The sequence below is a fragment of the Mycteria americana genome, chromosome 2 (assembly GCF_035582795.1).
Source record: "Mycteria americana isolate JAX WOST 10 ecotype Jacksonville Zoo and Gardens chromosome 2, USCA_MyAme_1.0, whole genome shotgun sequence".
Lineage (NCBI taxonomy): Eukaryota > Metazoa > Chordata > Aves > Ciconiiformes > Ciconiidae > Mycteria > Mycteria americana.
In genome coordinates, this window is record NC_134366.1 from 76,034,476 (window position 1) to 76,059,455 (window position 24,980).

General features: G+C 36.0%; 1 protein-coding gene across 3 annotated transcripts in view; it reads right to left on the bottom strand.

The window, feature by feature from the left end:
- Window positions 1-24,980, bottom strand: part of DTNBP1 (dystrobrevin binding protein 1) — a 72,694-nt gene that overhangs the window by 14,726 nt on the left and 32,988 nt on the right. The window lies entirely within an intron of this gene.

Consider the following 24,980-nt stretch of genomic DNA (forward strand, 5'->3'; position numbering starts at 1 on the left):
TACTTGCAAACAGTTCAAATGACTCAGCACTAGTCTACTGTCATGAAGAGTCGTATTCAATGCATACACTCTCCAATTACTGTTTCTTCTGTCTCATCTCAAAATACTCATTTTCAAATGCAAAAACTAATCAATAGCAAATCTAAACCCAAACTACTTAAAATAGAATACTGCAATGCTGTGGTTTCTAATTCAGGTTTGCAAACGTAAATGAAACTGTCCCAAATAAGATGAATAACAGCCCATCATCCCAGTACAAATTGATCTATCGAACAATTTAATTACTATTTTCCATTCCGAAAAGATAACCACCTTTGCTTTGGAACGGGAAGGCTCTCAAAGACAGGCAAATGGCTTCTGCCACTAAAAGAATAGCGCTAATACTAACCTTTGCACAACTCTGAGATATTTGCCTTCTAGATCAAATTATGTGCATGCGTAGATACATAAATAAATTATGAGATACTGTTTTGCTGTCATGACACATTGTGCACATGTTGAAAATATGGGCTCCACAACATGGCAAATCAGTCAGTGGGTATCAACTTTTACTTGTCCTTGAGAAAAACATCAAGCCCCGAACTCTTGCTTTGGTGAAACTATTCTTCACCCAAACTATAACTATCTTCGGACACACAGGCTAGCAGAACAATACCATTCAGTGCTTAACTAAAGCTTGCCTCAAAAAACTGAAGGTGAGCAAATTATTGTCTTCTTTCCTACTAACTAAAAACATGGGGTTTACTCCATATATTGTTTTCAGAATAACCAGTTTCTGATCTGAACATGCAGTTTATACCTCCCTCTCCAGAGAGAGCGGCAGAGCCTGCCAAAGAGTTCTACAGGCTTCAGAGCCAAAAGGAATGAGCTGTGAATTCATAGTGGCAGTATGGTTCAGTCTAATCTGAATTACTTTACATTGACAGTGACTATTTTAGACTTCAAGAGGGCTTTTTTTTTTTTTTTTAAGACATACTTCAATACAATTCTTAGGTTAACATAAGCAATGATTGCTCAATCAGGAACAGAAAAGAAAAAACGTACCTTTCACAAAAAAAAAAAATGTGCAGCCAGTTGAAAGACAATTTGATTTTTTCACATCTCTTACACATGGTAAAGCATTCAGTATGCATTATGTAAACTACATTTGGTAACAGATGTGCTTTACAAATGTGTGGCAAATAACACTGTACAATGATGAAACTTCTATGTCCATCAGAACTCTTAAAACATTTTTATTCAATAGTGAAGGAGACCATTTTGCAAATTCAAATTATACTTGAAGTACTTGATGCTGAAAACCGTTCCAAATCATCAGTCCTCTCTCACCTGAATTGGTCATCAAACTAAAGTTCTGAAAGCACAAAGCCTGTGAGCGTTAGTGCAATCAACTGCAAGATGTATTTCTCGGTTATCAGCAGTGGTTTTCTGTTGGTGTTAAGAACATTGGGGCCTCATTACTAAAACTTAAATGGGGCTTTAAACGGAGCCTAAATTTCACACTTTAAACAAGCAACAAATATATCCCTTATTTCAACAAAACCAGATTCTGTGTCCAAAGATGCACATGAGGTACTTATGCTAAAACACGCCTGTCTACCTGTTTGGAGTGGGCTCAATCAATATGAAAGGACCAGGGATTAACTACAAAAGGAATAAACAGGAGAAAGCATTAGGGTTTTTTTGCAATTTCTTTCTATTTTAAGCTAAGTATAACAGGGGAAGAATTCTACAAATTAAACCTAAATGTTCAAGTAGTCAGAACTGCAGGACCGCCAGTGAAATCACTCTCTTCCTCCTGTAGAAGCCTAGTTTGTTTACAATGTCAAAATTTCTTATGCAGTAGTATTTTAAAAAGACCATAAACCAATCATTAGATCAGTAGCACAAACAGAATACTTCAAGTATTTATTTTTCCTCTTGACGACTTAGTCTATTTCCTCTTCCATTTCTGTCAAAACAACTTCTCCAATACAAGCAAAAATATTGCTATTCGTTCATCCTATTACTGCTGGTTTTATTTCTTCATTCTTAGAAGTTAAGAAGAAAAAGGACCAGCACATTACAAATCCAGTCCAGTTCAACACTGTTCAGTTAATGTCCCAAAATGAATCACACTACAGACTATCTTTAGAAATCCTAGTGGTGACTAAACACTTTTGTTTGATACCATTAGCAAAACGAAATCTGAAGTACCGTTCACTCTAACAAACCAGCATCCAGGAGCATCCGAACAGTTTCTACAAAATAATATGAGAGGGAACTAATTTGCTAACAGACAGCTATTAGGGATGCGTTACCAGCTGAGGAATTTTAAAATACATGCAGTCCTGCATATTCATTACACATGGAGTATCAGTTATGACAGCCCAACTTATTTTAAAAATCCCTATTTATTCTCAAATGCAAAACAAAGATGCCATCATTCTTTTTAAAAATTGAACATGCGTTGTTACATTATAATATTCTCTTACAGAAATGTTGTTCAATTAATGGGTTGCTTTTAAATTCAGCCAAATGGGCAGTAACAACTATACAGGCACAACAAAAGGAAGACAACCAAAACAAGAATCTTACTACAGAACAATGTGGCTGAACATAAAGCAATATTTTCAGAATATTTTCCCAGTTAAAATTCCTAATTTTCTATTATGGAAAGGCATTATATAACAAAAAACAGGGCATCTTATGGTAAGTGCAGAAATATACATCAGTGTGTTTTTTCCACTGAACATTTTTATTTTTAAAAACAAAATGGCTTATGTGAAACAGAAGAACAGTTTAGTTAGGACATGGATTGTGATTCAGAGGCAAGGCAATTTTCAGTATGTTACTTCTAAAGAAAGGATATCAAGTTTTAAATTTTTAATTAAACATTTTAAGCTTCCTTCCATGCATCTAGTTTTCATATACTCAAAACCATTCCACTTGCTTCTTCATTTCATTTTTTACAGAATAATAAATGGTCTATAGCTCAGAAATAACAGATCTTAACAAAAAAAGCTGCCCAGACAAAACTTCCAACTTGCAAAACATGAGCTGTCTTTAAATAGCTCAATTGTAAGAATAAAATTCTTTTGATGATTTTGAAAAATATTTAAGATAAATCTTTTTGGAGAAAAAAAAAAGAAAAGAGAGTCTTGAAAGATGATCTGCTCCCACTGGCTTGCTGACTTATTTGTGTGCCATCTCCTAGCAGAGTTGTTCTAAATTGTTCAAATTTGCAACTTTAAATATTCAAGGTGGAATGAAGGTTGTCTTTATAAATAGTGTCAAAGCACTTCCATAATTTTACTGCTAATTCAGAACAGTTTCTGCAACTTTGACACGTCTATTTTTTTTAAAAGTATTGAAGGACAAACCTTGAAGAGTGACCCATACGACACGGCCGATAGGAAGAAATCAAAACCCTACCTTCCTTACAGTCTGTAAACTACGACAGAAGAGTGTGGCTGGGTTTACTTTTTTGTTTTGTTCAACCCTGAGGAATGTCTCATGCTTTGAATTTTCCAGGATTTCAGTATTCTATATGGTAGCCAATATTTGCTACTCATAGGAAGGGAAGCTACCAGGTTACAACATATCAGTAGTTTTCAAATTTTTACTCTGACATTCAAGTTTTTACCGTGCTTATTCTTTAAAAACAACCAGACTAAACTAGTGCATCCATGTTGGCAAAGTCAAGGTAGACCATCACTAACCCAAACAAGAAACCTGATTTTATAGCACCAGATCAAATTGGCACTGCCACACCAAGGAAGCACCAGTGGCTGGGTACAAAAATAACTCTTCTAGACCAAACAATTCCGAAGAAGAAGAAACCCTTCTGGTGGTTTTTGTTTGTTTGTTTGTTTTTAAAGAGGATCAGCCATCATCTGTCCTCCTGCAGCTGGCATAGAATTGACATCAAGTGTAAAACCAACAGCCACCATATTGTCCGCTCCGGCTAAAGCCGTAATGGCAATCGTGTTCACTCAAAACTGTTTTTGCAGTTTAGCCAAATAGCAATGGCAGCATCAGGCATGAAATAACAGCGTAATTTTAACCCGTGCTCATATTGGTTTAGCTTGCAGTAACAGATAAATTGATTTCTAAAGTTTGCTATTCAAATCAAACTGATTTAAATGACTGTAACATTAATTCTTCAAGTACTGTATTAGGCTGGTTTAAAGATACTGTGCAGAAACTAGCAGGTCTTTTCTCATGTGTGCAAGATCTAAGATCTTAATACCTTTAGATTAATAGATTAATTTAATTAATTGAGATGAATAGATTAATTTATTTAATCTATTAAATTACAGCTAGATTAAATAGAGCTAGACAAGATTCACTGGTTAACATAACTAACCAAGTCATCTGTATCCTCATAAAAAGAGCGTAATTAACAGCTAAGACTTTTTCCTTATTTAATGTTCACAGTTTTACACCTGCTTCTCATTAGGAGAAATCATTATCACTAAAGCAGTATAAAACTAACTAGGTCTATCAGTTGCTTAGGCCAACACCTCAGCGTATATATAACAAAAAGAGACACCCACACAGCGAACTAGGGAGAGGATGGAGCAGATGCACGATGTTACTAATGCATCAGTGGAGCACTAAACAAGAGAGAAATATGAAAGGAAAGGAGATACAAAGTAAGAGAAATGAAGATGGGGCGGGGGCAGAGGGGAAGGGCAACTGACAACTCAGATTGCCAAACAGAGCTAATAAATAAGATATGACCCTTTATTCTGGATTTCTCCAGTCTGGTAGAGATTAAACAAGTTGTTAGGAGACAAACAATACTAACTAGGAGAAAGAAATTTAAAACGGAGGCACAGAAGGCTTTGCCACATTGAAACCAAACACCAAGAACAAAAAGCCACTGCAATAAAATCGGCCGTTATCAAAGAAATACGCAGTACTGAAGCTACTCTGCCAGACAAAAACCCAAGAGACTGTAGGAACAATTACAAGCGAGTGAGAAAGCACGTACTGCGTGACCATCAATGACTAAACCCTATGCCTACAGTAAAAACGAACTGACAGATGACACCTAGGATACAGTATCTTATTCAAGCAAAAAAACGAAAACCCACCTAAAGGATGCATAGACATCAAAGTGACAGTGAGGAGTGAATAAAAAGCAGAAATTCAGGAAGCTGATAAAAGCACTTACAAGGGGGAAGGGAAAAAGGAAGGGGGCTGACTGAAGAGGGAAGTCAATGTAATTAGGACTGTGAAACCTGTAAAATACGCTTCCTATGAGATCATTCCTTTCAACATACACAACTATATGAAATCTGTCTCTCACCCTCTCCCCCCACCTTCTTTTTTTCCACCACATGGATGCTACGCAAGTCTTCAACATCTCCTGCCGCATCTTGGGACAGCGAGCACTTATTTGTGCGCCTGTGCTGCAATACAGTATAAAATGAGGAATTAATTCCCCTGACATCTGTATCAATCAACTTCTGCCATTTGTATGCACTTTAAAAACATTCATCTGTAGGCCAAATAAAATACAGAATACTTAATTTAGAATCTTTTCCTTATCTCCTGAATATGTATAAGGCCCTACTAATTTAATTTTTAATTTTATTCTTTAGAATATTTTAGCAGTAATTAGTCACGAGTACTTTAAACCTCATAAAATGCATGCACATTTCCTGTGTCGTGTAAACATGCAGCTGATTTCTGAAAAAGTTAAGAAATTTAACTATTAGTCTATTTCTCTAAACAGCACTTCTCCACATGAGGTATCATTTTCTATAGCAATGAAAATCACGCAATATACCTTTACAACAGGTATAGCCACCCATACCTGTAACAATTCAAAGAGCCCCTACAGAACTGCACAGTGATTCTGAAAAAGAAAGTAGAATTGCTGATTTAAAGCATTAGATAAACTGTAAGCAGAGGTGTACTGATCCTACTCAGTGGCCAATTTTTCCTCACTTTCAGATCTAAGCTTGCATAACGTGCCTCTCAAAAGCTGAACATCCACTAATTTTAGAGGAGGATATCATTAGAACACAATATGGCCTTTATTAAATATGAATTATTTGTTCACAACACATTCGGCATGACAGTGGGAAAACATTGCCTTCAGGCCACTATTATATCTGCCCTGTTTCCTTCTCTTTCTTCCCGTCATCATACATCTGCTTTGTCAGCCCCAACAGCATCCAGTTTCCATGGGCAAAGAGATTTGTTGCCTCCTTTTTAGAGCAAGCAACAGTATTTTTGTTTGATACTAACACAGAAATAAAATTATGAAGTTTAAGATTTAAGCTTTCAACAAGAGATTGAGGCAGAATATTTCTCATCTCTTAGCTGCTGCTGTAGACTCCAACAGATAACACCACATTTGATTTCACCAGCTTCATACAAGGAAAATTTGGTCATGAAGACCAAAATTTATTTTTTAAATAAAAGATTAAATTTGATGGAAGTGGGTTACAAACAATATTATGGGATCTAAACATTTGGTGCTTAGACTTTGCGATGCCTTAACACAAATCAGACAGGCAAGATGGGATAGTGAAGAGAGTTAAAGAACAAACTCCTCACAAGACTAACACTGAAACAACCTGATCTGTCCTAGGGCTTGGCTAACAACAGACCTTTGGAACACGAAGAACCATGACTATGAGGTCTTCCAAGGAAAACACACCAGGGACAGCATCTGGTACATGCATCACCCTCAATATCAGTTCCTGAATATACTAGAAATTATGAACGAGGCTTGAGGTGGGCGTAGGAATCAACCAAGAAATACTGTGGGGGCATTCCTGTTCTGTTGGTACAAGTATTTTCTCTCTAGGATTGAATGAATGATATACCAAGGTGTTCAGCAAGTGTTGAACTTCAACCTATTGTGATTCTCTTACAAACTATCAAATCTGTTTATAATAGTGACTATCCATGGCTAATGAGAACTGAAGCATGCATAAGGAATCGAAGTAGCATCATTATTATCATTTCATGCTCTATAAAACCGTAGACATTTGGTAAAAAGCCTCCTTATTTTGAAACTCGCTTGCTGATATTCCTTTAAAACTCTTTTTCATGCATGTCTCATCTATTAAACAAGTTCCCTTGACAATACATGTGTTTATATGTACAGTAAATACAGTATCAACATCAAACAGTGGCTGCATCACACAGAGACAGATCTAACCATAAAGTGCTGAAATTCTGGTCCAGAAGAAAGAAAAAAAGCACTAAGACTTGATAATACATCAAAACTGTATTTTCAAAATAAACTTGGTAAATTTGGTGCATTACTCAAGAAAGCAGTAAGTTCTTCACAACCAACCATAATACCCATACAAAATTATAGATTTTCATGAAGCATTAATTAGTTCCTTTCTTTCACCGAAAAATCCAATCAGGTTCCCTGTAAAATGCTAGTTCGTCTATATATATTCAGAACATGGGATTTTTTACAACATTAATCTAGTTTAAATAAAATATATGTGTATATATATTTCATTAGTTTATTTTTATGAATGAATGTTATATATTAAAAACCTTTACACAGATGCAAAACCCCTAAGTCAATTTTAATAAAGATAGATGTATAAGTGCACCCTTAAGTACAAATGCATTGTACTCAATGTATTACAAATAATTTCACATATGAACACCATAAGTATTAGAGGGCTAGAATGAATTGCATTTTGCTGAAGACGTTTGCAAGGTAGCAGTTTCCACTTACCATTCAAAATAGGTCAGAAATTATATACTTCCATACTGCTATTATAATCCATTTTTTAAAGTGAAAACTGTAATCATATCAGCAGCTATTAAAGACTGATGGCCTGCTTTCTCTAACACTAGTTTAATGCTTTCTAAATAGTAAATTGAGTGATGATACTCAGCCTAGGGGGGAAAAAATATCAGAAAAAAAGCCCGAGAGAGATTGTATTTTATAAGCATGCACGTATACCAATGTATTTAGAAATTAAAACAAGAAATACTATTCTTAAACCCACAGGTAAAATGAAAAACATATATTTATAGCGAACCAGCCTATAACAACATAGGTCACATCTGATGATTCTCTATTTGGAAATACCCCTCAAGATCAGATCAGGAGACAGTGAGTTCTGCTCACATTTAAAGTGCGACTTCAATGTAGGGCATTTAACATTTAATTTTGTTTTAAATATTCTTCAAAAGTCCTAGGTAGTTGAACAGATTTCACGCTTCACCTTTATTCACCTATAGGAACAGATTTGAGAGAAAGGCAGCAGCCAACTAGTCAAATCAGCGGTACTGGAAGCATAATGTACAGCCACTGAGTCACCGACATCATATAATGCCCCTCCTTCCCTGCCTCCCAAAATACAAGCTACTCAACTACTCAGTCATTACAAATTATATCTTTGTTTCAATGCTAGGAGGAAAAAAAAAAAAAAAAAAAAAAAGAATAACTGTCAGAGCCCAGACAATGAGCTACCTTCTCATTCAAGAAGAGATCTGGAGGTCAGAGCTGAGGCTTATCAAGGAAGGCAGCACACAGATGAGCCATTTGCACTTTCACTGCCCCTGCGGCCCTCATCTTGAAGATAAATGCAAAACTCTGATTTTTCAGACCACTCCAAGATTTTTGTAAGGAGATGAAATAGGAAGTCCTGCAGTAAATCACTTCTCAGGTGTTATGCAGACTGGGTTGCACCTAGCCAAGAAGGAACAGTACCAAAGAACAATAGGAAGTAGCTGAACTATAAAATACAAAAGAGCTATGTTAAGAAGTAGTCATGAAAAATACTTCTCTAGGTATACACACTTTTTGACGTTTGAATTTAACAATGTCAGTATGAACTTGGAGCCTCCTGAAGTGTAAGACTCCTAAGAGAAACAAAATACTTGTCCAATATAGTCTTTAAAAAGTCACGGTGCAAAGAATTCTTAAAATAGAAGCTTGCAAAGCACATTATATTGTCAGAGCAAATCTGTCTCTATCCTGCTAGAGATGCTAGCTCGGTGATCCGCATATAACTCCACCTATCTTTTAAGGCAAAAACTGTCCTAGTACCACTGCTTGTGGGCTTTAATGCAAAGTTCTGGCAATTGTCCAAGACTATGGAAGGGAGGGCACGCAGCTCTTTAAATTTTCTTTCTAGGTCATGACATAAGGGATCACACTGATGTCCACTAACGCTCCATTTACAAATGCAGAGGGAAGTCAGCAACTCCTACTCACAGAAGAGGCAGGCACTTCTGAAAACAATGTTACATTGTACGGAAACTTACGTTTATGCAAGTTATCTAACACTTTCCACAGAGCTTAGTAAAACATAGAATTGAGAAAATATCAATTATGAAATTGAAAACCAAGGGTAAACCAGCGTATTTTTGTTCATGGCAAATAGGCATTCCTAGCAAACAGAGATGCTTTTAAATGGAAGTTTTAATTTTTAACAGGGAAATGAAAAAATCAAACATAATTTTATCAAATTTTATCCTGTCCCCTATTGCTTAGAATATGAAAGGGCATGTTCATCACAGAAATGACCAGACTGAGTTAGAGGTCAGAGCATTTTAAAGTTAGTAAATGATATTTGGAGCTTTTGTCATCTTTGAGGGAATCCAAATTGGGTTTGGGACTTGGGATGTGGTTAAGTCTTCTAGCAATGATAAAATCAAAACGCTTTCCCACATTTTTCTCAGACTTGTCCTTTTGAACAAAGTAAATGGTTATATACAATCTTGTGGCTTTATATGGAACTCTTTACAGTAGCCTTTGCCAGCAGCCAGATGCCATATTGCCTTCTATATCAAAATAACAACTAAGAACGATGGGTAAGGACATCACTGGAACAGGGATCCAATTAACAGAATATGGCAGAATTGACATTTATATAACAAAGTTTCAGGTTAGTCATCAATGACTAAATTTATACCACAGAGCTATTAATTCTCACCCTCTGTAGACAGAAGAGCAGTAGTTTCCAAGAAACTCACAAAACCAACAGCTTATGAAAGAAACTTTTCTGCCCAACAGATTTCAGTAGAAGTTGTTCAAACACTCATATGTTCCTCCTCCCCAGTAATTTGATGACTAGGGTAAGTCAGAAAACAACTGACGCTAGACAAAATAAAAGATTGAACAGTATCACAACATAGGCAGACAGTATTTTCAGTGCTTATAGGATTTAAGAAAGCCTCTTTGCTGAATTAATACTAGAACACTTTAACACAATTAACAATTAGCTGAAGGCATACTAATTACTACAAAACAAAACCCCCAAACCACCCCACCTGAACACGCACTGGCCTTTCAGGAATTCTTCTCTTTTTCTTGATGCTAATTCCTTCATCATATTTACATGTAGAAGTCTTCTTGCCCCCTCCCCTCCATCAAGCAAGCCAAGCTCTCTTAGCATCTTGTGAAATAAGCTCTCTTCTCGTAACTCAATCATTTCTCTAACACCTCTTCTCATTTGCAGCTGTCCACTGGAAATCTCATGATTGATCCATCCCTGGATGTTATTTACCCTGTTCACAGCTGAATTAATCTCAATAGTTCATTTCTCAAGTGTGACTTTATGACAGAGATTGTTTTCCTCCTAAATAATTTTCGCTCAATAACCTGTCACCTGCAGAACTTTTTGGCTTGCTATTAACTACCAGAGGACAAAATCTATAAAATTATTATTATTTTCTGCACGTTTTACTGCTGTTAGAGTCACCTGTTCTCAAAACTTAGCCTTCATACTTGTGCTGCTGCCTGAACAAAATACAGAATGTCCAAGTCAAAATTGAATTAGATCTAGTAAATACTTCTCAAAGGCTAATATTAGAGAGTCATATATATAACGTGCATCTTTCTTAAGCATAAGAATCATACTTACAGAATGCTTTGCTTATAGAAGCATACTGGGCTATTTCTTTAATTCAAAAAGCAGCAGTATACATGTTAAAATTGCCACAGTGCTCACAATGTCAATTCAAAAAGCATCTATTTTTAAAGTATCTTAAAATGAAAATGTCTTCTGATTATCTCCTGAGTTGAAATCTGGAACTTTCAAGGACTGCAAAGAGGGCTACACAGTAAGAATACAGGCTTTTCTGAAATTCATTCATGACGGTTTTAATAATGCATTACAAATACCTTTAGACATTGTCTTGCATTTTACAACTTTCCTTCCAAAATAATTGGATTTATTTTGTCTCAGAAATGCTCAAAGTTTCCAAATTTCTATGAGGTATGACTTAAAATATGTTCTTTCTTTGGTCTGTGTTAGATAAAACCTTTTCTGTTTTCTCTTTTGTAGAGTTAGTCCACAATTCTTCCATATACCAAATTCAATTTCACTTCATTAATTTTAAGACAATTCAACTGAATAATCACTAATATGCAGGAGAAGTCTTCAGTGGTACAAAAGCACCCTGAACTCTATGTAGGGACAGAGCAAGAGAGGGAGAGAAAAGTACCTCTCCCAGACTTCTTCCCATCCTGTAACTAGCGGAAGCTTTCATACCAGTTACAGTTCCCCAAATGTGCAGAAAATCAAGGACTTGGCTTTCTATTCTGTCAGCCTTCCTACAGCTTTGCATCCAAAACATGTTTGGGTGTAATGAGAACTAAGTGACTGGCAGCACAACCCTCTAAATATGTACCAACAAGCAAAAAGGGAAAAATACATGTGTCACCCAAACCCCTACCATGGACAGGCTTCCTCCAGTCGCATAGGTCTGTGGGACAGAAGCTGAAGCTGCAGGCCTTTCCTGAGGACCCTCCTCTCCAGCAAGTGCCAGAAGCTACCCTGCACATGAGACTGATCGCATGGACAACTAACTAGTGCTCTTCAAAACAAAGGTAAAAAGCCCACCCTTCTAATTCCACTGTACAGTTAAACAGACTTTAAAAATACTACATTACACCTATGATTAAGGCTTAGGACAGTTGAGTCTGCAAAACTGTAGTTCCCACATCACTAGTGGGCCACAGAACTTGAGCTTATCAAGTACCACCAGATCCATTTCCTACCCTTGTGAATGCACAAGATACACTGAAAACCAACCGATGTTTTTTTAGTCATCTTCTCCGTGAAGCGTGCATTTTTCACTTTAATGTTCGATAACCAGAGAAGAGATAATAAATCTATGAGGATTTAAGATTATGATCCAAGCTAAAATCCTTCTGAGCCAATGGAAACGTTGGTGCGCAAGGTCTGGAGCAATTACATAATCATCTAATTAAGCCAGAAACTTATTGCTATAAATGGCACCATCTCTGTTTGATTTAAAATGAGACACAGCCAACTACATTTTGATCAAGTCTCATTTATGTAATGTCAAAATAGCATTAGCTGGCTTCTACATAAAAGGAAAAAAGGGCTGAGTGACATCTCTGCAAGACTTTTATTTCATCTTAATCCACGGAGTACCCCAAGTGATTAAAAATGAAACAATGAGTTCCGTTAGGCAAAACTGCCTCTTGACCTCTTTCAGCCTTAACTCACACACTCTGTTAAAAATATGCAATTTAGAAATATTACATACATACAAAAATGTTTTACTGACTTTTAAAATAGCTCACTTTTTAATGATTTCATTAATCATTCAAAGGCATCTTTCAAAAGAATATTCTTTCACCTGTTCAGTAAAAACAAATAAATCATAAAAAGGATGCCACACTAGCTACAATATTGAAGAATTATGTTTGTACCTTTCCAGCTCTAATGCATTGATACAATTTAACACAGCATACATAACACTCGTAAATAAAACTGGCAGAGTCGTTTACCAGAATATCCACATTTTTGTTCCATTTACTGACCAGGAGTAGAAAAACATTCTGAATTCTTACATGCCCACATGCACACCTCGGCCATCCGCCCTTCCCATGTGCATCATTAAAAACTAAGCAGAACAAGTAGTTTAACAACACACTGCTGCGTAAGGCTGGACTGTGATTTATGTAAGGACATGCTATAAAGAAGGAATAAATTATTTCTACTGCAGCTTTTAAAACAATTCTACTATTTCTGAACACTATAAGGACCAGAACAGTATCATATTTATAGTACCAGTATAGAAAGAAATAGTGCCATGTGGAGAAATATAAAAAGCATATAATCTATTACTGTACATTTATTTAGCTACAAATCAAACTGATGAAATGTCTGCACTTATATTTACATTTCTAACATATAATAAAATAAAAGAAGCATGCCAAAAGAAAGAATACTGTCATTATAAAACTGTTCAAAAATTCATTCCCACCAAGATGCATTCACAGGCCGCAAGAACCTACAGCATTTGGTCTTTCAGCACTCCATACATCTGATCTTGTTAGAGAGAAGCAATCTTTTTAAAAACAGGTAGATAAGTATTTCTTAATTTCTCATTAACCTCAGCCTACACAGATGGTGAGCAAACAGATTATCATAAAAATATAACAAGCCATCTTTAGTTTTGCATTACTTTTTTCTGTCACCAAGCTATAGAAGAAAATGTGATTTAAAAAACCATTAGAATAATCCTGGTTACCATAGAGGTGCTAACCTTTCCAATATTAATGTTGATACTAAAGCTTCTACTTACTGCTACCTCTTCCCAGCAGTAGTTGGAGGATTCACATGTCAGAAATATTCTCCAATTCCATATTCTAATCCTTATAGAAGTATAATTTCCAGGTTGGCCCCCACCCCACACACAAAACAGCTATTCTACTGTCCAGGATATGATTGCAAATAAGGAAAAGAAGAAAGATTCACAGCTGCGCCCCCAATTCACCATACTTCCATTTCAATTTCAGGAAACAACAACAAGAAAAGGAGACAACTTCTGTCAATATGTACAAAGCAGTTAAGGATACAAAATGGATTACACCAGTAGTATATATATTGCTTGCAAAACTGACAATTTTGAGTGCAAAAGTGGTCACACCACATTTAGCAGAACAGAGGGTAAATTTTGCCATCTTTAAGTAAACAGTCAACTGTTCTGTCTAGATTTATGGAAAACAACTATTTTGATAAATTAAGTATTTCTAATCTATACAAATATAAAGAGTTCTCCCATACCGGATGAACTGTTTAAAACAAAATATTGAACTTTACATTGTTATTTAACATGAATATCAAATTTAGCGGTCAGAATTACAACTCATAGGTAGAGCCTTGATAAAGGCATGCTCCAACAGGTTATTTAAATAATATAATAGTTCAATTTACTCTTATCTTTTGGTCCTGGACATCAACTGAAAAAAAAATTTCACATGAATGATAACAGAAAGAAAACTCTTTCAGTGGTTATATGAAAGAACATAAAAAGAATCCGAGTAGAAATCCACATCTTCTTTCTATTTCAATGAAAGCACAGTTCTAAATATCATTAGTTACAAATTAACAGCATAAAAATGTTATCAATTGCATTATTAAGAACATTGTTTTGTATGACATAGGGTGCTCATACTGATGTAAATAACACTAACTGCTTCATTTAAAAATATATATTTTTATCATTTATTTATTATTTTATCCAAAGGAAACTAAGAATTAGCATGAGTGCATCTGTACTAATGAATTCACTGCTCTAATTTTTTGCATGGAGCTTTTATCTTCAGATAATAATTCTGTCTCCCCTCATCCTCTAATCTCACCCCACCCTTAGACAAGTCTGCTTGAATTTTAACTAACAAGGTATCTGTGTATTTGTATTCTTTTACTAATTCTGATTAATATTACCTTGACAATAATGCAAAGCAACAGACAAAAGCAAAGCAATAAACAAAAGCTCTGACAAAATAGACGCTAAGTCACTATTTCTTTCAAATTTGCTAAATCAAGTTGATAATTAACCTCTCATTTATAGCACACCCTTTACGAATCAGGCAATGGTGGTAACTGAGGAAATTAATTAAGCTAACTTTAATTTCATTTCGCATTTTAAATTAGCTTGGCACATTAAGCTGACAAATAATAAAGATGATAATAAAGTTCCACCTACATGAATTCTTCTGAGTATTCTCAGTGGCTCCCGGAGATGACATGGCAGTAAGAAATAAGCAAGTAAAAAGAAACACTGGTCAAGTGAAAGCTCCAGTTACCAAGCAGCTCCACTCTGGTGCATCTTCATTGATGCAGAACAAAGACGGATGCTAGAAGGCTGCTTTTTCAAAGCAGTAATACCGCAACTGCCAGTTTTCAATGGGTCACTCACACACAGATGCATGCACATGGATACTTCAACTCAACGCCTTTCCAGAACCTGAACACAAGCTACCAGCAGCTGGGCTACAGCAGAAATGCACGCATGTATTTGGGAAGGTACCACATGCTGCTAAATAAAGGGGTGCCAGAAAGAGAGAAAGCTTCCCGGCGGGCTATAATCTGATGACATGCAGTTACAGCATGTGTTTATTTGGCAGAGAGCTGGAAGCATTTGAAAAGGATTTAGAAGCAAGGAAAAGGTACGGAAGGGTTCTGAAGTCTTTTTTTTTTTATTAGGCGATGTTCGTAAGGCTCTCCCCTCGAAGTATTTTTCCTTAACATGGCTTAGCTCAGATACCCCACAAACCAGATTACATACTATTCTTACTTCACACATAAAATATTAAAATCTTGGATGGGATTTTTAAATAAATTAGGAGCAGTCTTCTCTACTGAAAACTGAATTTTTTGTATTACATATCCAGGCTACATTTTCATCAAAAATTCAAAAAATGGTTATGCAGTTAAAAAAAATTACAAAAACAGCATATGACCAAGAATCTTTGGTTATGGTGATGCTGCAGTTACACAACGGTGCATTTATGTTTCAAAAACTGTAAGGCGTTGCTCAGAATTGGGAACGCTGGCACGCGTTGCCTCTTCGGTTCAGGAGGGTGTGCAGTGCTGCTGGAAACCATGATAGCCACAACAATTCCTTTCTTTTACTTAAAAGGATCACATTTTGAAAAGCTTCTTGACGACAATTACCAAAATACAGACTACAGACAAAAGGGAATTGTGTAACAAATACGTCTCCCGTCGTCATCATTAGAGGAAAAATTACCATGAACATATGGGCCTACGAAACTCGGTTTTATTTCACTGGTGAAAATAACACCAAAAATATCTATGGGAAAGATTAAAAGAATAATAATAATCGCGAGATAATCCTGCTTTCAGTCTGGACTTCGGTAATTAAAGGATGAATTCAAGTTAGAGCTGCAGACAAAAATAGGCTTCTATTTTTTCCACATCAGTCATTTAAGCATTATAGACAATTAAAATACTACACCTTTAAATATTTTCTTTTCTACATAAACCGAGTATGACAGGACTTACGTTCCCATGAAATTTTTTCCTATTATCTACACAGTTAGCTATTCACCCTGGCCATAGCCACAGAAAATCTCTATTGTTACACTGGCCTCCTCCACTCTTTACAAACCCAGGAGTCTGCAAGGCTGACTCCAGCATAGGGCCAACTGCTACTGCAGCCAACGGGAGCTGTACCTGCACATCCAAGAACCATCTTATTTTTAGCTGCAGTGATGTCAAATTTCTTGTGATACATCTGACCTCCGAAAGGGCTTTTGACTTAGCGCAACACCAGCATGCAAAGAGAGGAGGACTCAAGGAAAAAGAGAGCAACATAAATGCATCAATATTAAAATTTGTCGGGAGAATAAACTAGCTCCTGCAAAATACAAAGCAACATAAGACAGGATGAAAGAGCATAAGGGTGCCACATTAAAAAAACACAAGAGGCTCTAAAAATACATGTAGCTGAAGCAGAATTTTAAAAAAAGAAAAACGTGTTCCTACCCGCCACTCCCGCCCAGCCAGAATTAGCATTAAAAAAACCTCACAAACACAAGGTTTCAGAAGTATCTGTAACATTAGCATTCTGTGGGTTATATTAACTAATTGTCTGAATACTACTTTCAGGTGACAGCCATCACATAAAATCCTGAAATCTGGTTGAGCAAAGAGATTACAAACAAACAAACAGCCCTATCAAATTCATAACATACAAAGTTACGTTACAGCCAAAACACACAACAAACAAAAAGTTAAAAAAGCATTTAAATCATTAAACAAGTGGTTTGGGGTGGAAGAAGTGACAAAACCAAAAACTGTCTTTGATCACTGAGTTGCAAGGGCATATAATATTTTTCCCAAGGGAATCTGATTATCTAGTTTGTCCATAAATAATCTGGTATCTCTATAGCATCCCTTTCTAAACTTTAGATTTCCTTTAGAAACTCTACTCCCTTTTTACAGCTTGAAAAAGACCCATTTCCAATATATATAATCACCTTAGTAATGGATACCATTTTATGATTGACTAAGATCCACCCAAGCCTGTATTGCCACTATCAAAGAAGCACTGTTTTTCCTTCACCAGTTGAAAACTAATCAAAAACGGGCAGAGGGGAAATAACTTCCCATGATATCAGATTACTAATCCAGTTGACAGTGCAGCCCACCTTTTGGCAAAGCATAATGGGAAATAGTGTTCTGATGTAGCGATTCGAGATAAAATTGTAGATAATTTTGTTTCTACAGTTTAAATACACTAAAAAAACCCTTTTCCTCCCTTCCATTGAAATGTAAATTCTATTTCTTGTATAGAAAATACTGTCTGTCCTGAAGACTTGACACTTGTAGACATTAACCTATTAGGTAACAAATTTATTTCCAGTCATCTGCAAAATAAATGCATACACAAGATACTACCCATTGTAGTTTGCTTCACCCCAGACATAATGCTTATTCCAGCAAATGTTTTGTTGTCTTGTCAAAGGCTGCTAATAAATTTTCAACTACACGTAATGACCAATAGTGTTGCCAATAGGAAAAAAAAAAAGTCACATTAGGGGGTCAGCAAGAGGCAAGCAATCGCTTTTGTGCACTATCACATGCAGTCTCTGTCAAGACAGAAAACTGAAAACTTCCACTGTTCTTTGGTATGTATTCATATATAGAACAAGTTCTGAAAGTATGTCATTAAGTCTGATAACTCAGCCAAATAGAATCAGATGTGTGCACCTCAGCACCACCCACCTGTGGGCTTCAGAAATGTACATTTGAAAGCTTTTACATCTCAGTGCTGGTGATATCTGCCCTACTGTATAAAGATTCAATTATCTACTGGGCAGGATTGAAATCCGTGAAAGACCAAGAGTGAACCTTCCTTAAATTTCTCTATTTAAAAGGATTTTTTAAAACTATTATTATTATTTGATTTTTTTTAAAAGGCTTGACTTGAAGTCCATACCTATTTCAAGGAAGGCAAAAAAGAGGACAGAAGTTGCAGGTAGCTGGATTCAGATCTAGAAACTTTTAAAACATGTCCTGAGAATTAAACAGATGTGAGAGTCTGCAAACTTGAAAACACAAAAAGTAAAATCAAAATCAAGGTAGCTATAAGGACACTTTATCATTTGTTTTTCTTCTCCATCTGTCTTATCCTATTACACTATAATTGAAGACTTAAGTATTTAAACTTATTTGCCTTTCACTCAAGGTTGGACTAGAAGTGCCCAAATCTCAAATCTCTTCATTTTCAAGAGAATGGTTATCACATATGGGAGCCTTGGTCAATTCTTGCCACAGACAATACAGGACATCCAAAGTTGCAAGGTTCTCCTCACATAGCCTGGACGGGAAAGAAGCTGGTAACAGACATTAATAACTAGAAATCTGTCAGAATATTTTCAGCTCATAGCAAAATGATGAGGAAAATCCCTGAAATCGGAATATCCTTGACATTTTAACTACATCTTAGCTTTATTACAATAGAATTAAGCAGTTGTTTCCCAACTGTTTTCTGGCATGCCAAAATAAGAGTTGTCTTCTTTTACATCTGTGCTACAAGGTTTAAATATTGAAGTTTTTGACCATGGTCACCTAAATAAATTCTAAAACAATCAGGAAACACTCACAGCAGAAGAATTGCCTATCTCCCACAGCATGTTTTGGAAGAGGCACCCAAACAACCAAAGACACCCTCCCTCCCCTATTCAAATAAGTCACTGAAATGCAGAATCACAAAATACAGCATTAAATTAGAACTCTCACTGTTAACCAACTTGGTTGTGGAATTCTTCACAGTAATGATACACCTTGAATGTTCCTAATGTGACAGGCTCTGGGGTAGCATAGTTGGAAATGTTAAACAAACTCCATGTGCCTGGTATGATTTTCTACCACAATGTCATCTACTCTTGCTCAGAAGAAACATACAGGATTGTGTGCTAAAAATTACAGCACAACTTCTAGAACAGCTACATCATTGAATGTATGAGCTTTGTCAACCACGAGCTGTAACGATCTCCCTTGCACATTACCCACGCATCTGGAAGACAATATGAAGGTTAGGAAAAAATTGTTTATTTTGACAGCCACGAGAATACAGCACAATAAAGAGGATCCCTAGACTTGAAGAAAAAAAAATAAATCAGTTTGACATACTATTTGTTGAGGCGAGTAGATTTCAAAAAAAGGAGAACAAGGGGATGGAGTCAACAGACTGTTCCAAATATTGTGTACTCTTAGAGAAGGGAACAGTGAAAGCCAGGAAATTAAAGTTTAGATACAAACATATTTAAGCTACTGATAAAAGGACTGGAAAACTGCAACTTCAACAGCACCTTAGATGCATGAAGATAGATGACAAAAGATCTGCATATGAAATGTGACCCAATGACTTAACCTAGAAGAGAAAAGCAAGAAAAAACACCTCTTTACTTCACCAGCCTCCTTCTCAGAAAGAGTATTTCGATAAAGCTTTTAAAACTTAACAGGACTTGTTTGGGATAGATCTCCAATGCAAAGGGCTGAAAACATATTTTATTGTATTGTAAACAGAAGTGCTGAAAATGGTCATATGACTAGTTTCCCTGAGCTTGAATGAAACTAATCCTGTTAAAGCTTAGAAATATGCATGACTCAGTAGCCAAAGCCACGTGCGTATCTGCCCTTACAAAGTTTCTGCCACCTTTCATTGTCCAAAAGCGCTGTGTTGCTGATTTCTAAATGGCCTCTATTGCTTTAATATTCTTTCCAGAAACAAACTCAAAACACTTCATCCTAAACTTTTTTTTTTCAATAAAAAGGGACTTTTAGAAGCAATTTTTAAATCTGTCATGTATACGGTTCCCATTTGGACAAAGTCTGAAGTAAACTCAGCAGCATATGTTATTACCATTGTGCAATTCTACTACTTTTATAACCTTAATTTTTTTTCCATTATCTACCTCACTGCTCTGCTTCACTCTTCCATCTTCTAAAGCGATTAACAGTATTCTGTAAATATTTACTACACAGTCCTGGCTGTGCTGCAACAGAAGAAATATTAACTTAAAAAAAAAAAAAAAAAAAGGTACCATGTGCCTAGAAGAATGGTGGAATGATTTCAAATCTCAGTGCAGTCATGAATGCACTAGGTTTCAAGTATCAAGGGAAAATAACCACATATTTGCTATCTAATTTCTCGTTTCTCAGCTGTCAAAATGAAAATGATACACGCCCTTTCTAAACCATGGAAGAGTACAATCCATCAAATACTAAAAACAAATACACACTTACACAAATATCGACTAAAATAAATTCTACTATTGCAAGAAATTGCCAAGATCCACAACAGAACATTTTTTTTTAGCAGCTTTATAAGCCTCAGCCAGGGCAGGACAGCACAGAGCCCAAGCCAGCTCCTGCAAGCGGTTCTCCAAACATTGGAATGATGCCCACTAGGAAGAAACATACTTCATATCACATACCTAATGTTTTCGTCCATAAATCTATCATTTTTGAGAGCTTTGCTCTCTGAAAGATAAATTACTAAAAAAATAAATTGGACAACCCTTGAGATGTTTTGTCCTAGTACACACTCACACCTCGGATACATAAATGCCAGTGCTGTCGCAGTATCAACAGGGACACTACACACTCACTCTCTGCCTTCTTCTGAGAGGGATGCTTAATATAAAGAAGCAGGAAAGCTTCTAACTTTCACTTTCTCAGCATCACAGATTATTAAATAAAATGTTATGCTTACATTGTAATAGAAAACCCTTGAGGTCAGAAGAAAAGAGACTGGGGAGGTTTGTTCTGCAAACAAAGGAGAATGTCTGGCCCTGAAAACAGTCTTAAAGCAAAAGGAAGAAAAATAAAATCTACTTTTCATGATGAAAGAGAGTACAATCTGTAATACAAATGTGAAAAAGGCAGGAACAAATTCTAAAACAGTATCTCCACTGATAAATACAAAAATAATTCATCATTTCCTAAAATAGTATTACGTACTTATTTCATGCTACTTAAAGGTAGTAACATCAACAAGCAAGAGTGTTAGTGGATTCTCAACACCTTTCAATGCTGCAAACAGGTATATACACTGAGCCTTGTTTGAGCCCCTTCTTGATGACCCCTGATATCCTCAAATAATATACTTAATAGGTCAATGAATTACCACTTTGTACCTTGGTGCACACAATAGGGAGATCTAAATGAAACCAGAAACAATTCTGTTTCTTGGTTATGTGAAGGTTGATTTTGTTTCAATATTAAAATAAGTCTTTATTAAATAATAGGTATACAAGGGCACTTAAAATGTTTATAAGGTTATGTACATTTGAAGATTTCACAAATTTACAGTGGTCCCATCCAGACTACACCTGTGTATCTATATCTATTTATATTTATACATACACAAAACTCCAGGGAAGTAAAGTTTTAAAACAAATCTGAGAGACCTGTGAAGCTGCCCACCTGCCTTGTGAGCCACACCCGCATTCTCATGGTCAGTGCCAATATACAAGTAGTATTTTTTCTGTATTCATTGTGAAATTGATGGGATGCATCACTGAATTCAAGTTTCCAGTGCTGTGCTATTTTGACCCTCAGACTATACCATTCAGTGTCTTAATTCCAGTAAAACTTTCTTTTTATCCCGAGCAAGGCACAAGAACTCAGCACTGGTGAAAGTGAGAGTTATGGTTGGACACTGAAAAACGTGCATACAACCCTCTTTTTTACCCCCTCTAGCAAAAATATTTAAGGAATGTTTTTGTGGTACTTCAATTTCTGCAGATTCAGATAGAATGAACTTACATATTTATGAAATATATTTTTATGCAAGACATTTACCATCCTTAATCTGGAAGCCAATACTTTTTAGCACATGGGTATTCAAAATTCACAAATAACAAGTTACTATTATGAAAACTGGCATTTCTGTTCTTTTCCATTAAAATACAACTTAACGTACAATGGTTTCAACTGCACATGCATTGAAAGATGCAAGTATATATAAAGGTACTTCAAACAGTTCTTCTTTCCTAGCCCCTGCGCTGGGTATTTTATGAACTAAATGTTTATGAACACATTACACTCTGGACAGTTATGCAAGGATGAATTAGTTGAGGTTGTAGTCTGTACTTGCATTATAAAATGTAAAGAATCATCTACTTAACGTGTCTCAGCTGGAACCACCCTTTCTTGAATACAGCAAACCAGAGTTATAATAAAGATAAGATCTTATCATAAAAGCTTTACATAATGGTACTAATACTTCCTCACCTCAACCTTTAAATCTGTTAGGTAATGTTCCACTAGAAGGATTTGCTTTTTAGACGACTGTGTTACATTAATAACTTAAACATGCTTCCTGCTCTTGCTGCTGCCTTCTCCTTCTGTGCCAGGATTTCTATGGCCATCTACTGAGTTATTTCAGCATGCTTCATCAACCGAAACTAAACCAAACCAAACGACAGATCATTTTCTGCACAAATCTAGTGAGCCTTGGAAGTAGCTTAAAACAGAAAAATGCAAGAAGGAGCCACCGGTTAGATTGGGCAAAGCTGCTGTAGAACCGAAACATCTGTCACTACGTAATCATGAATCCTTCATGACCAGGAAGCTCTTACTCTCCCTGTTTCTAATCAGCTGATGAAATATATGCTAGATACTCAGAAATCGGCTGAAGGTCCAAAAGGCCAGAAAAAGACTGACTGAAGCCAATCTAATGAACACCTCTATTTCACCATCCAGGTTAACAACAAAATTCCAAGTAGCATCAGATCTGAGAAAGAACACAACTTAGTAAGCAAGAAACCATAAAAACATTTCCTCCAAGTATGTATTTCCAATCAGCCATGCACCTGCTTTTTAGTACTTTAATCTCAGTTTCCTGGGAAAATGTCAGGCAAGACAGTGAAAGTTGTTGCCAAAGTTAAAATACAGTACTTACTGTTTATTTTAAAGCATGTTGTTGTCATCTTATAGAAAGAATTTAGACTTCCTTGATATGACTATTCTTGAGAGTTTGTTAGCTATTACTCTCCTCTCTTCTGCCAGGTACAAGCTTGTCCATCAGTTCATTGTATGAAAAACCAGAGAAATTAGGCTGACTGATGTTTAATATCAATTTTTAAAGATCTGTTGCTCTGTTTGTGCTTTTCCAGCCTTCCATAGCTTCTGCCAATTCTTTTGAGTATGGTAGAATAAATTTGATCAGTTGGTTCAAAAATGTCCAACAGACCTATACTATCCTCTAACCTGGTCTTTCCTTGTTATAGCACAAGATTCTACTCCTTTCCCATTGATATTGGCTGCATTAGCCATAGACTGCAGTTGAACTTTTCAGTGAATAAACATGCAAACACTTTGGCTTTTTTCTTGGCATCTGTTTGCAATTTTTCCTCTTTGTAGCAAACTAAAAACCTTCTCTTGGCTACCAAGACAAGCCTTTCATAACTAGTATCGGAAACCTGTATGCCTCTGTATCCACTACAAAACCAGTTACTTAGTTTGGTGTAAATTTCAAGGGCAACACACAGCTAATGCCTTCCTCTTCCATGAAAATAATTGTCTTTGTAAAATACTTACTGTCAAATAAAGTTACAATCTCTATTGGAAAAACAAGAAGCCAAGAGAGAAATAACTTTGGAAACCATCCTCCTGGCTTCCAGAAACTCACTTAAAATGCCGAATCAATACAAACAAAAACCCCAGGATTCACTATTCTCACAAGCATCAGGTACTACAAAGTAGCTGCCTTGCTTTGGAACAGAATGAGCTTAGCATTATCTTTGGTTTTGTATTGAGCTAGTCTGTGTTGAAAGCTGTCAAATCAATCAAAAAAAGGGTTGTTATGGTAAGCTACAGAGAAAGTGACATTTTACATTATCCGTATTGCTTGTCTGTTAATGTTAGCTTTATCATTTTCCTTTTTTAGCATTATGTAAAGATGAGATAGTAATGAACTGAAAAGGCAAAGAGGAATGCAGTTGATAGTAATTTCCATCCCTTCTTTCAATTTCAAGAGACAATTAATTGACATAAGTCAATGTACTTGACTTCATTCTCATAAATAAAGACTAGTCACAAAGCCACAGTCACACCTTAGTCAAAGCAAAAGATAACAGTAATTGTCAAGCTGATCAAACATGAACATTAGTAGGTAGAGTAAGCCTGAATTTAAGATTTACTGAAAAAGGTAATGTGTTCCACCTACGCGCCACGGACAAAGCAATAACACATGACAGAGTTTCTAGCCATTGCCGATTATTTAGGACAGATATTTGTGTATATGATCGTGTATATCCAACAACCTGAGCTACAAAAATTGCATTTGTCTGATGTAACATCACACTGTGAAAATTTCCTAGAAATAGCTAGACAAAAGTCTAACAAGTAACAGCCTGCGACACATGTCAAAACCACATTCATGCTAGAAAAGACATCAACTAGTTGAAGACAAAGCCCTTAACTTCCAAAATTGAACATCAAGGGAAAGGCTTGAATTAGATACAGAATCTCTGAAACATAGCTAAGACAACAGAACCATCTGTGTTCTTCCTACACTTATGACTCTCCTAAAGAAGCCAGTAGCAAGAACAGGTAAACTGAAAAATAAACACCCTGCTGGGTCGACATAAAACTAACATAAAATGTAGAAATGGAACAGTTCCTTACTAGTTTCACTTAATACAAGAATTACTGTAACTCTTGCGAACATTCAAGTAGAAAATTAAAAATAGA